Source organism: Photinus pyralis, unplaced genomic scaffold (assembly GCF_008802855.1).
Source record: "Photinus pyralis isolate 1611_PpyrPB1 unplaced genomic scaffold, Ppyr1.3 Ppyr1.4_LG6, whole genome shotgun sequence".
NCBI lineage: Eukaryota > Metazoa > Arthropoda > Insecta > Coleoptera > Lampyridae > Photinus > Photinus pyralis.
Genome location: NW_022170663.1, coordinates 723,973 through 736,837, shown reverse-complemented (window position 1 = coordinate 736,837; position 12,865 = coordinate 723,973). Strand labels below are relative to the sequence as shown.

Here is a 12,865-nt window from a genome sequence, read left to right as displayed (position 1 = left end):
GGTAATTTTTATTCTGTCAAAGCTTAACTATAGGAATTTTTAATTTATCATCAAAAACGGGTGGTCATAAATATTCCACAGTTTCGGTTAAAAAGGTCGGTTGCTATCAAGTGAAATGACAAAAAATAATAATACCCTTTACTTTGCGTGACATTTCAAGTAAGCTTTGAAGTTTGAATTACGTTATGGTGATGGCTTTTCAAATCTGTGGCAGTAATTGTATCTGAATTGCAATTTTTAATTACATTTACCTATATGTAGTATTTAATTCATCCACCGGCTTTTCGCCGGGGAAAGAAATGCGAGTAAAGTGTCAGTAGAGTTATTTCAAACCCCAAATCTAATTTGACCAATTACGCCGGAATTAACATTTTTTAATGCCCGGTATATGCGCCAGAAACATGGTTCCTTCAAAGTTACGCTTTTAACGGGCGAAATCTCATTTTATCCTTCACCGCCGCCGTTATTCCCCGATGGTCCTTTGTTTTCTCACACAACTTTTAAAAACAATCCCTCGAAGTAAAATCAAACTGCAGATCAATGTTTTTCTTTGCTTTTATCCCGGACTTTAAAATCCCTTTTTACATCTTAATTAATTCCCATTGTATTTAACCTGAAACGACAAATGAACATACGTTCACTAAATTATACGCAATATTTTCGATCGTTTTTCCTCTCTCTCTTTAATAGGAAAGCGTTTGTTGTCGTTACTTGAGATTTAAATACTGACCTGTCATATGCAGAAAATGGAATTTTGTTGGTCATAATTTAAGGCAATCGCAAAGGACGGTTTTGCTAAATACAAATACATTTCAGTCTCATTTAGTTTGAAATTTATTCGTTTCATTCGGTTATAAAATTTAAGCTAGGATTTAGGGATTGTTTTGGTGTTTACTTGTTAGTCAACAAAATGCATAGGATCCGTCTTAGAATATACGTAAAATCGATTTGAATACTCGAGTATTCGAATACTTTCAAAGGGTTCGAATACTATAAAAAGTATTCGAATACCTTGAAAAGTATTTCATTAACTTACTTTGAAAAGTATTCGAATACAGTAAAAAGTATTCAAATACCTACTTGTCACTCAAATACATTCCAAGATTGGGCTACTAGTTCAAAAGTTACAGCCCTTTGAATTTTCTTTCGAAATTGGTTTCTAGTCTATAACTTTTGATTGAGATGTCTGATGGAAAAAGTACAAATTGTTTTGGATTCTATGCGCCAAAATTAATAAGAAAAAGTGTTTTCCCGAGAAATTTTGGTGCAGTCGATTTTTGGTAAAAAAGGAAGGTTATACACTGCCTTTTTTTGAGGCACGAAAAAAAATTGTCTCAGATCGACCCGGAAAAAAAATTTTCTTATAGAATGTGACCTGTAGAATCCATAATTTCAAACAGTTCCCTGATTGGGCTACTAGTTCAAAAGTTACAGCCCTTTGAATTTTCTTTTGAAATTGGTTTCTAGTCTATAACTTTTGATTGAGATGTCTGATCGAAAAAGTACGAATTTTTTTGGATTCTACGCGCCAAAATTAATAAGAAAAAGTGTTTTCCCGAGAAATTTTGGTGTAGTCGATTTTTGGTAAAAAAGGAAGGTTATACACTGCGTTTTTTTGAGGCTCGAAAATCGTCCCGGAAAAAAATTTTTCTTATAGAATGTGGCCTGTAGAATTCATAAGAAAAGGGAAGGTTAAGTATTCAAATACTATGCGAAGTATTCGAATACTAAATATTTGTGAAAGTATTTGAGTTTCAAATACAAATACTGCTTCCATAAAAGTATTTAATTACAAAGTATTTGAATACTTTAAAGGATTTGAATACTAAAAAGTATTTACAAAATTGAATACTGCCCAGCTCTGTGGGTAACAAATGCGCCCCTCTCCTCACTTTTTTGACGGAAACACTCGTTCAGAAGCACCCGAAATCTGAATCAAACAAAATTTTGATGATGTCGGTTTGTCGGTCTGTCTGCTACTATTCTCGCGATTAATTTAAAATGAGAACACCTTCTTTTACTGTATTCATACGTAGAAGGTGAAACAGAATGTTCGAGCCTCTCCAGGTTATATTCTCAGAGATATTAACAAACGACTTTTCGCTTTTTTAAGTAGGGACTGGAAGAAAATGTGAATAATTATCACAAAATTTCATACAAGTGGTAGATCAAAAAGTCACAATCTACCTTTTTGTCGGTAATGCAAATGAATGATGGATAGACATACAAATACTACAAGCGAATGCAAATCGTGTGAGATAAAATTATGATTAGGGTTCGATACCCCTCGCGATCGTTACACTCGTCGAAAGAAAGCTACGTGATCGAATAGAAAAATACTACGAACCCAAGCTTAGAATCATCAATCATTGTCGGTTATGTGAAACTCACGTGCATATAATACAGGGTTTTCATCTTGTTGTTCAACAATCTCCGTACCAAGCGGTGCCGTCTCACAGATAATGTATGAATAAAAGCTTCTTAGCAAATCGCGCTCGAAGAACGGATTTATAAGTAGTCTGTCATAAAAGTATTATCCGTGTAGTAAATCATGTTTGTTTTTGGTAACACGCGTAGTTATTAGTTACACCGAATGCCAGGAAGGATAATTCACAGCTGAATGAGAACGGTAATTAGTTGGTAAAATGCAATTTACAATTGATAAGCACCATTGGGCCAATTGCAGCGAGTCTAGCATCCGTGAATTACAGTATGAAATTGATTTTTTGTCGTGGCTTTCGATAAAACTTGTCAACTATTCTGTTATACGATTATTCTTTCGGTTGTCGGCACAAGATGTAAGTGCGCTTTCAAAATGTTTGCGTTCCTTTCAACGGAGATAAAGTTTCGCAAATTTGAAAACTCGCGCAGATTAGTTCTCGAATTTCTTTGTTTTATTGGAAGACAAACTGTTTTTTTTTTATTTAATCCATTAATCTGAAATGAGGACAGTACTAAAACAAACGAATCTTGTACACTGCTAAAATGAGCAGAGAAAGCTGCCTTGAAATCAATATTATGGATATCATGGGAAAACGAATATCACTGCTGAAAATCAAAAGTTCGATGTCCTAAAAAGAAAGCCGTCATGTAAAAAATCCCCATTCTCGAGAAAGATTCAACTGGCGGAAGAAACAGATCGGGAGTTGCTCATATTTTTCATAAAAGCCGTATGAATCGATTAATGCAGGAGCAGGACTAACTTTAATGTGCGTTCATCACTGATTAACTATAGGTATATGAAAATGGAAAAATGATGTTTGTGTCACGATAATTTGTAATTGTAAATGAAAGCGTTGATGCTTAAGTAATCCATTAAATTCACAATTGACATGTGAACGGTTGCGAAAATGGTTGATTGTTTACTACAAATGTAGCATCCATCACTCGTGATTTAGGGGATTATATCGAAAATGCAACTTGTATTTCACCAGTAGTGCGCGAGGATTAATTAGACGCGGGTAAATTTCCGATCATGCCACCGCCAGCATCATCAATAAGAAAAATGAAACGTCACTAGTTTGGTCCGCACGTCTGATGCCTTCCATCAGGAGGAAAGGTTAAACTTTTGCATTTGGTTTAAGGGGAGATTCATGACAGGTGCTCGCGAGATTTTTCCAATATCTCATTCCTAAATTCGATGAAAAGTTTAGATACGTTGTATTTCTAGACGTTTATTTCTTCATAGTTTCAAACAATTTCAAACTTTCATTGTTGAACGAAACAGAATTTAATTAATACCTACCGAGATTAATTTTATTGAAAATGAAATCCTTACGGTTTATAACAGCATTAAATTTGCAAATCATCCTTTGAAATGTACAAATCGAAGATTATTATCCGTCAACATGCGAAATTGAGTTTGAAAATCAATGAGCTTTCTTTATGATCTGAACCGACCATAACCTAAAATGAAAACGCTTATCTAAAACCTGATTACCTTTCCAATTTATTTGGCGTGCGGAAAATTTGGAACGGCCTACAAATCGAAAAATTTAATAATTTTGTGTTTAAAATATTCAGCTCATTCCGGTTCAGACAGCAGTACCTTTTACAGCTTTTCATTTTCGTTGGCATCGCACGAAAGTTAATTAATTCGTTCTTATTTAAACGATTGGATTGTTATTATACATACCTAGATCTGCCTAACACGCAATCTAATACAAATATTTCCATGCGCCAGTTTCTTTATATTTTTCTACATTTTGCAGTTGCGGATGCCAAAACGTAACTGCTTATATTACAGTAAAAAAACTTGTATAATTGAATTAGTTATTTATTCAATAATATGAGTTTGGAAAGCGTATTAGTTTCACTTCTCCTAATGGTACCTACCTATACACTCAAAGCAAATACTTTTCATGTTATTATTTTAATAACATACTCACAGTGACCTCAAACTTTTATAAAAAATACAGCTTTGTTCATATAATGTAAAACAATACCACGCACAGATGATCAATATTTATTTAGGTGTGTTATTACAGTCCCATTTGTTTGCTTACAATTTTGAGGTACAATTGAATTTGTTTAGATATTTGTCTTCTTATACTCCGAATTTGTAATTAAATGTTCAATAGGTGGTAGTCAATATGTTTTACTTTTCAGCTAAGAAAAACAACATCACAGAGTGGTCATTAGTTTCATTCTTATAATAGTTTTTCATTAGATCGTGGCAGCTTTTTCATAACGTTTTCTTCCAAGCTCGTTGGCGAGGTGTGGAACTAAAGGTTACCTTATTTAATAAATATATGAATAATTGCGACGCTCTATTAGTATTTTTAACTAAACTTCAGAAAGTTCATTAAAAAAATGTGACTTGTTTGTTAGTTTCGATATCGTTTCGTTATTTACCAAAGTGTATATCCAAGAGATATAATGTATAAGTTCAAGGAGCTCCAATGTGTTCATCCCTCTCTCCAGCCATCGTTACCAAAACATCTCCATTATGGGGTGATATTTTATCAAAAGAAAATAATAGCTAATGCAACTAGAGGACATTCGTAATGTAGGATAATAGAAATGGTTACCTTAGTATTTATTAAATGCTTTTTCAACAATAACGCTACAGCTGTAGTAAATAAATAAATGAAGAAATCCGTAAAAGTTGAAAATAAAAAAAAATACCACTTGCGACATTAAAGTTGTATTTAGAATAGGGGAAGCGGATGGTCTACTAGAATAACATAAAAGCATAAGACGGAGTAGGTACAACAAGGAAAAGCGGTTTTAAGGTACAATCCAATTTCTTGAGAACGTTTTGTAAACTACAATCTGTTAAGTTACGACGGATTAAATATTTTTCACCCAAGTAAGAAATAAATCTTAAGTGACACTTTTATCCCTTCATTCAGTAAATCTATCAAACTGAAAGTCGTGTAAGTAACGATGTTAAATCTGTTCTACGCGCTAAAACATTCCCTTTACAATAGGTAACATTCTATCGCATTCTGTACGAAGTTTCGCGTTTTACGACTTTCATTTTGTACATTAATTACTCTTACGGTTTCAACAGGTGATTATGGAAAAAGTGGTCACTTTGTTTAACAGATTTAAGCAGTCTAATAAATTTCGTTCTTACAAGCTCGCGTACTTTCAAAAGTGATACTTGAAGGTGTTCTCGCTTGAATGGAAAGGAGGTCGCAATTGCCCCAGGTTAAGAGCTTATAGCGGAATAATTTGTCTTTGCGGTAGATTGATTGTCGTATGTAATTGCGGTATTGAATGACGGCCCACCATTACTTGCAGGAACACGAAAATCCAAAGGCGATCCCAAGAGGGCTTTGTAGATGTATCTTTTTGCTGTAAGTCCACAATACTGTCAACTTACGCAATAAGGGCATAGGTCGTCTTATGCCTTCGAAGTTCTGAAATCTCTCCCTCTTACAACACCAGGTCAAAATCACTCTAGCGCTTTGTCATCACAATACCGCTTTTAGCAAAGTTTTGGAGGTCTTTACATGCAGGAGTCGCCACTGAGACAAGACAACCTAAAAAAGGAAGGTTTTCGCTAACTTCCAGAGCTTTAATTGCGTTAATAGTAGCTAACGGAGGAAAATAAAAAGTTAAGCGAAAAAACCGACCGGGATAAAACATTATGCAAGTCTGAAAAATAGGCATTTAAAAAAAAGCTTGAAAATTTCAAAGGACTGCTAATTACGTTGTACAGTTGTATAAAATTTTCAAGAAAGGAATTTACGGCAAATATACTAATTTGAAGTTTGTTAACAAAAAAACTTGCTACGGACCAATGTAACAGCAAAAAATAAAAACCGCAAAAGCAGAAAAAACAATAATTATCTACATCAGCCAATTAAACCTCCAAAAACTAAAGGAGGTTTTTTGACGATTCATACTCCAAGAATTCATTAATTCTTGGGGATGCTAAACCGACGTTACACCAAATGCGTTTTCTCATTCGTCTGCATCGCACTTTGTAACATAGTAAGTATAGCTCAGCAAGTTGATAGAAGGCAGTATTCTTCCTTTCTCCCATTTAGTTCCGTAGCTGAATTAATAATAATCAATATTACAAAATTTAGTAATACCTATATTTGCCTAAAACTCAACGTACAAAGGGTGCTTAATACATTTCGTGTAAAGATCCGAGTCCAAGTGCGGAAAATTACGCTTGAAATTGTAAATTATTCTTGGAAGATAACCCGTCTAAACAAACAACCAAAACCTGGGAGCATTATGTATAAATGCTAACAATGTGTACGTGTTCCCCGAGGCAGAAAACCCCATTAATAAATCAGCGAAAGATAAGGTATTGGTGGAGTAATAATAAGCATCTCAAATTAAGGCTATTGATTCACTCTATTATTATTTGTGTAGGCACGCTTCATTAATCCCTATCACTGTTAATGTATTTTATTTTGCAGCATCCATTACGCATTATTCATGTCAAATCTTCAAAGGGATTCTTTAGATATTGGATGCGTAAACAGAAAACTGAATCCATAAATCACGCATTCCGCCACGTTAGACTAGGCTTTCAGATATATCGCCATTTCGGCGGTTTTATGTCACAAATCACAAAGAATACATTTTGGCTTCACCATCATATGGGATGTCCCTACATCTCTTAACACTCTTTGTTTGCCGCACATTCAATCCTTCTGTTTCATTACCTAACCCCAAGAGGCTTAAGTCGCGCGAAACGCGTGAGAGGCTCGTCCCATTTTAACGTCCGCCAAATCTCAGCAAAGGTATTATTAATAAACGAGCTATGCGGCTAAACAGAACGAAAGTTAACAAAGGTCGTACATTTGTACGTAAATCATAATTAATTATCACGATTTGTCATCACCGACACCCCTAAGGGAGCCCTTCATATTAGAAACAAAACAATCCCGAAATTAAATTTCAAATTCTACACCTTTTAATTTTAATTTAATTCGACGCACTAATCGGATTATCTCTGGAAGTAATTTGGGTGCCACGGGAAGTAAATTAAAAAAGCTTTACTTATATGTACTTGGATATTTAATTAAGAGCTTCCGGTTGAAGGGGTAATTCAATTTTGCAATTACTATTTAATCAAATTTTGATTAGCTCGTGATATCGGGACGAAAAGACATTTTTATGCATTTTGCTATTAAAGTCGATGCGTATTAAACATTTCTAAATGATGGTTGTAGGAAAGTAAGTAACGGATCTTATTGCTCAATTAAATTAAATGATATTAAGTTATTAAATATCTGAGTAAATTGTTTGTAAAATTTATATGAATATCTTTTAATTATGGGATGTAAATGGAGGTATTATTGATAACTGACAGATGACAAGGTCCTGAACTTAGATGTATAAGGAAGGACTTATAAATATTAATGTCTAATAAATTCGTTCGTTGTTTCATGCTTTTCTGAACCATAATAATTTCGTATCATTCAGGTTTTCTGTTCTATTATAATGGACTAGTAATGTAGTATTTTATACGACTATGTTTATCACATATTGATTATTGCTGCAACTTAAGAAACTATTATACCTGCTACCATGTTTCAGAAATCCGTCCAATAAGAAAAACAACTCTGGTGAAAATGCTAAGTAATTATCAAAGAGAACTGCACAAACTTAAATGTAAAGGTCTCGGGGATGCATAATCAGAATCCTCAATTAACAATTTGTGTTCTATCCATTACCCACAGTCAAATTTTATTCAGAGAATCTAAATTAACATTTAGCTCCCACGTCAAACGGAGCCTTATCAGCAATCGCACGTTACATTTGAAATTCAAAAGGACTTTGCATTGTTTAATAAAATTGTCAGGTCATACAATCCCAAGCTTTTACTTTACCAACAGCACAAATAAGAGATTATCTCCTAGTGCACAGTACGGGGTAGTTGTGTGTGTAGGGTAAATCATACAATACAACTTCAAAGGATTTCAAAGTAAATCAAGGATTTATGGCTGCACTGTTGAGGAACAATTTCGCATATGAATAAATAGAAGAGCGCCACCACAACGCTTTCAAAAAATTTCCATTTCGCTAATTGCGCGTAAAAATTATTTGTTGAAGGAGAAATAACCATTATCAGACGCGGTCCATATCTGGCCCTAAGGATTTGTAAATTAGATTAAAATCTAATCTACGTAGGCACTTAAATTCGAATTTGGAAGCTATATCTTAAATCAAATTAATATTTTCAGCAAAAGCATAATTTCTTAATTGTTAGAAAGCGCTCTAAGTTCATTTATTTTAACTCTTCGCGAAACTTCGTTAAAAGCCAAGGCGAATCTGCCTTTCGAAATTTTAATTCGGCTAATAAATATTTATTTCGCTTAATACCTATTGCTGGAGATCACGAGGTGGTTAATTAATCACGAGTTTTTTTATGTATATAATTAATTTCGGGATGGACTGATGACAGATACGAGCTTTGTAATTTACGGTGCCTTACCGAATTCATTTTGAGTGGATTATGTAGGATCATTTTATTAGGTACAAAAATGAACGGAAACGAGATTATTTAGATATTTATGGTAACCTCTTTCGTTGTGGGAGTTCGCCCGAGGGTAAATTTGTAACAAGAATCTGCAAAAATACTCTTTTACGTTCTGGTAATGTACCGAATTTGCCTTTTTCCCACCTGAATATTTTATAGATTTTTGCTAGATGAAGGAACTCGAACCATCTGTCGCAGTTTGTTTTTTTATTGTAACCTTTTTTCTTTAGATTTATTCCTCACTTTGGATGCACCTTTTCATAGGTTCTTTTTTTGTTATATATAAACTATTGAATATTCAATGTACACTTTGTACACTTCTGCAACGTCTGAATTTTCTAACCACAAGTAAGAGAAATAGCAAGTTAGTTGTGCTAACAATGCATTATCCCGCACAAGCCCGTTACAAATTTCACATTATTAAGCTGTTAGAGTTACGAAAGCATGCGGACAAATTTCCTGTGAAACATAAAGAATCTTAACTATTTCGACCGATATATCAAGATCAATCCCTACAACGCTAATGTTTTCAAAAATAATAGGTACGATAATTATACTGTGTATTAATATTGCTTTGTAAACCAGGAGGGTATACCCTTTAGGTTGAAATAATAACGAAAATGCCTTCCTGGGTTGCTAAAAAATGCGCATAAGTAGCATAATTTTCGTTTAAAGTTATGGGAATGCAAGCGGCATACACAAGGAAGGGTGAAAAAATCATGAACAAATCAAAGATAGTTACTGATATACAGCGGCTGCTTGTAGCCCACACACAAAAGAATGGAAATGCTACAAAGGGGCAAGAAAAAGTCAGACAACCAGTAGAAGATTCACTGGAATAATCACAAAGTGGATTTAAACCACGATGTAGCACACAAGATTTATAATACAGGAAATATGAAAGAAAACAATACAAAGACACATTGTAGAAGAGAAATTACGAGAGAAACAAAAATTAAAGTTAACAAAAGCATATGCAGACATATACTCATATGGAAGCGAACTCTAGATGTTAATCAAGAGCCAAAGAAGTAAGGTGCAAGCAACGGAAATGAAAATTCTGAGAAAAATTATAAGAGTAACTAGACTGTATTGAACACTAGACGAGACAATACAAAAACAGCTGAAGGTAGAGTAGGTACTACAGTGTATAAAACCATTGAATAAAAACACTATTATCATTGAATAAAATAAAACGCAGGCAACTAACTTGGTGGGGGTACTTGCAGAGACTTGATGATTGATAATGATATCACGGATATCAAAGAAAATATGGGAAATAAGAGGGTAGAAAGAGAAGAAAAGAGACAGATCTAAAACGATGTAACATGGAGTGGTGAATGAGACTCTACACGAGAAGGGGAGGAAGGAAGAACCTTGGCACAGAACAAGATGGAGTGCACTCAATTTGTGTACGAAAGAACATTTCTAAAGAGTAACGAATTTTACATATTTATCGCCTATTAGGTTATTAATCTGTGGATACAACTGTTTATCCAAACCAAACGAGATTGGATTACCTCTGTACAAGCGACCGTACAACATTATTATGAGATTCGATTATAGCAGTTAGGAAGTGAATGAACATGTGTGGCAAACGCACATGATTTGCATTTTTAATTATTTCATGCTTTATTGAGCATTAAATTTGTTATTTAAATGCCTTTTAAGCAAAAATTAATCCATAATTGTTAATTTTTGGTTTGTCATTGGCCTCTAGCAATCTATTTACCGTGAAATTATAAACTGTCACGCGTTATGTTGTGATTCCAAAATGTTACTGTAATGTACAATAAACCAAACGTTGTTTGTACCTTAAACATTTTCTTTAAATAAATCCACGATCCTTCCATTTCGGTTTTTTTATTCCTCATTACTCCTAACCATTACTCATTTAAAATTTGGTAATTGGTCTTTCTACTTTTCAATATAGTTAATTCGCTTTCTTGTACACATTCTCGACAATTAAGTGGAACTAAGGTGTATATTAAAGATTTCTTAAATAATCTATACTTAAGAATAGTGTGGGAACTGACCATTAACATTAGTTCGAATTTACTAGTTTAAGTTTCAGATAACCGAATAACATGGAATGCCCGAAGATGCAACCTGTCTTAGATACGAACTATCTCTAAACGAATCGACGGAAAGCAAAATCTACCGATATTTTTTACACAGTTATACGAGTAGAATTACAATTTTAAACATTGCTAACATCTCTGCACGAAAATTTGATTTAGTGTAGAAGGAAAAGAATAATATGTTTAACATAAACGTAACAGCACTGGTATTGAATTGTATGAAACAAGCTAAACAAATTTACAGAAAATAAAACAAAGGCACCAAGAAACCACAATAATAATTTAATGAGCGGTACGCGTTTGAAAATAAACTGTCATCAGCCGACCAGAAACTAAAGTGGTTGCTTTAATTTAAGCAAGTAAAGGTCAAATTGTCGTGTGATGCTTTGTTGAAGTATTTGTGGTTTTGAACCTCATTCGTGTGTTGTTGAGAACGATGTTCTTCACAGCAATAAAAAGTATACCAAAGAATTAAGTCTAAAGAATTCAAATAACAAAGTTTTCTTTCGTCTTACTTATTTAACATTCAACAACAATTACAGATTTGTTGAAATAATTATTGCACAGAGCTTATGCTTATGCATTTTTAATGAAAAGTGTGGAAAGTGTCCTAAGGTACGGAGCGCGTTATCTTTTTAGCGCAGTTCCACAAAAATAAAAAAAAAATGCGCTATTGTGGCCACTTTGTCCGTCCGTCCGTCCGTCCTCTCGTTTTGCGACGCTACTAGTTCTTTATCTTAAGAGCTATTGTACTACTTTTTTCGCTATTTGGTTCGTTATGGTGTCGAGTCTTGCACCAAGGAAGGAATTTTTTCTGTACCGCTTACAAAAAAAGTTATTGAAAAAAAAAAGAAAAAACCGTTTTTTACATGTTCCATAATTTTACACTTTTGCCGTTTATTAACGATCCTAGAGATCGTTTATAATTTTGCATTGCTGTCTGTCGTCTGCCTGTTGGTCTGTCCGTCTGTTCCTTTGTCTGTCTGTCCCTCTATCTGTCCGTGTGAACGATAACTTTGTTTAGAAATGTCCGATTGCTTTTACATCTCCGTTAGTTATGAACTGAATTGCATGAAATTCAATATGGGCATAGCTTTAGCCATATAATACGCAATGCCAAAAGTTGAATCGAATCGATTCAAAATTCACAGTGCCCTTTTCGCATCTCGACCATTTATAAACCGAATTGCAAACTTTTTTAATTATAAAAGTATTTAAATGAAATTTGATACATAGCCACTTGGAATAAAGGAAAATCAAACGCCAGTTTCAAAATTTTGTTTTGCACATGCGCAGTGCCAACTTTTTTATTTATGGAAGAATTTAAGCGAAATTTGATACATAGGCACATGGAATAAAGGAAAATCTAACGCCAGTTTCAAAATTTGTTGTCTTAACCATGCATCAAATTTCTCTGACACTAGTGTATGTTATTTTGCACAAATGGTCTCTATATGAGCAACTGTTAAAAGTATAATGGAGTCAAAATTTTAAATCCACGCAGCAAATTCTCAATTGTCTTGAATGTTTTCCTTAAGCAAACCGATTCGGTACTACTTAAATGAAATATTTTCGTTATATTCACGTCGTTTAAAACTATTAGTGTAACTATTAAAGATATTACTTTCTTAACTTACGTTAGTATACATATTTTCTTATTATTCTGCATTTCCTTGTTATTCTTAAAGATTATACTTGCCTAATTTTGGCACTTGCTTTAAATCTGTTCTAAATGAACAATTAGTTAGTACCTATTAAGTACTAACTATTCTCAATTTACATGATATTCGAGTTAAATTAATACACATTACTTCAGTTTATCAGTAGTTAA

General features: G+C 33.7%; 1 pseudogene; it reads right to left on the bottom strand.

Moving 5' to 3' along the window:
• The window catches only part of LOC116174448, a 76,802-nt pseudogene that overhangs the window by 45,614 nt on the left and 18,323 nt on the right, over nucleotides 1-12,865 (bottom strand).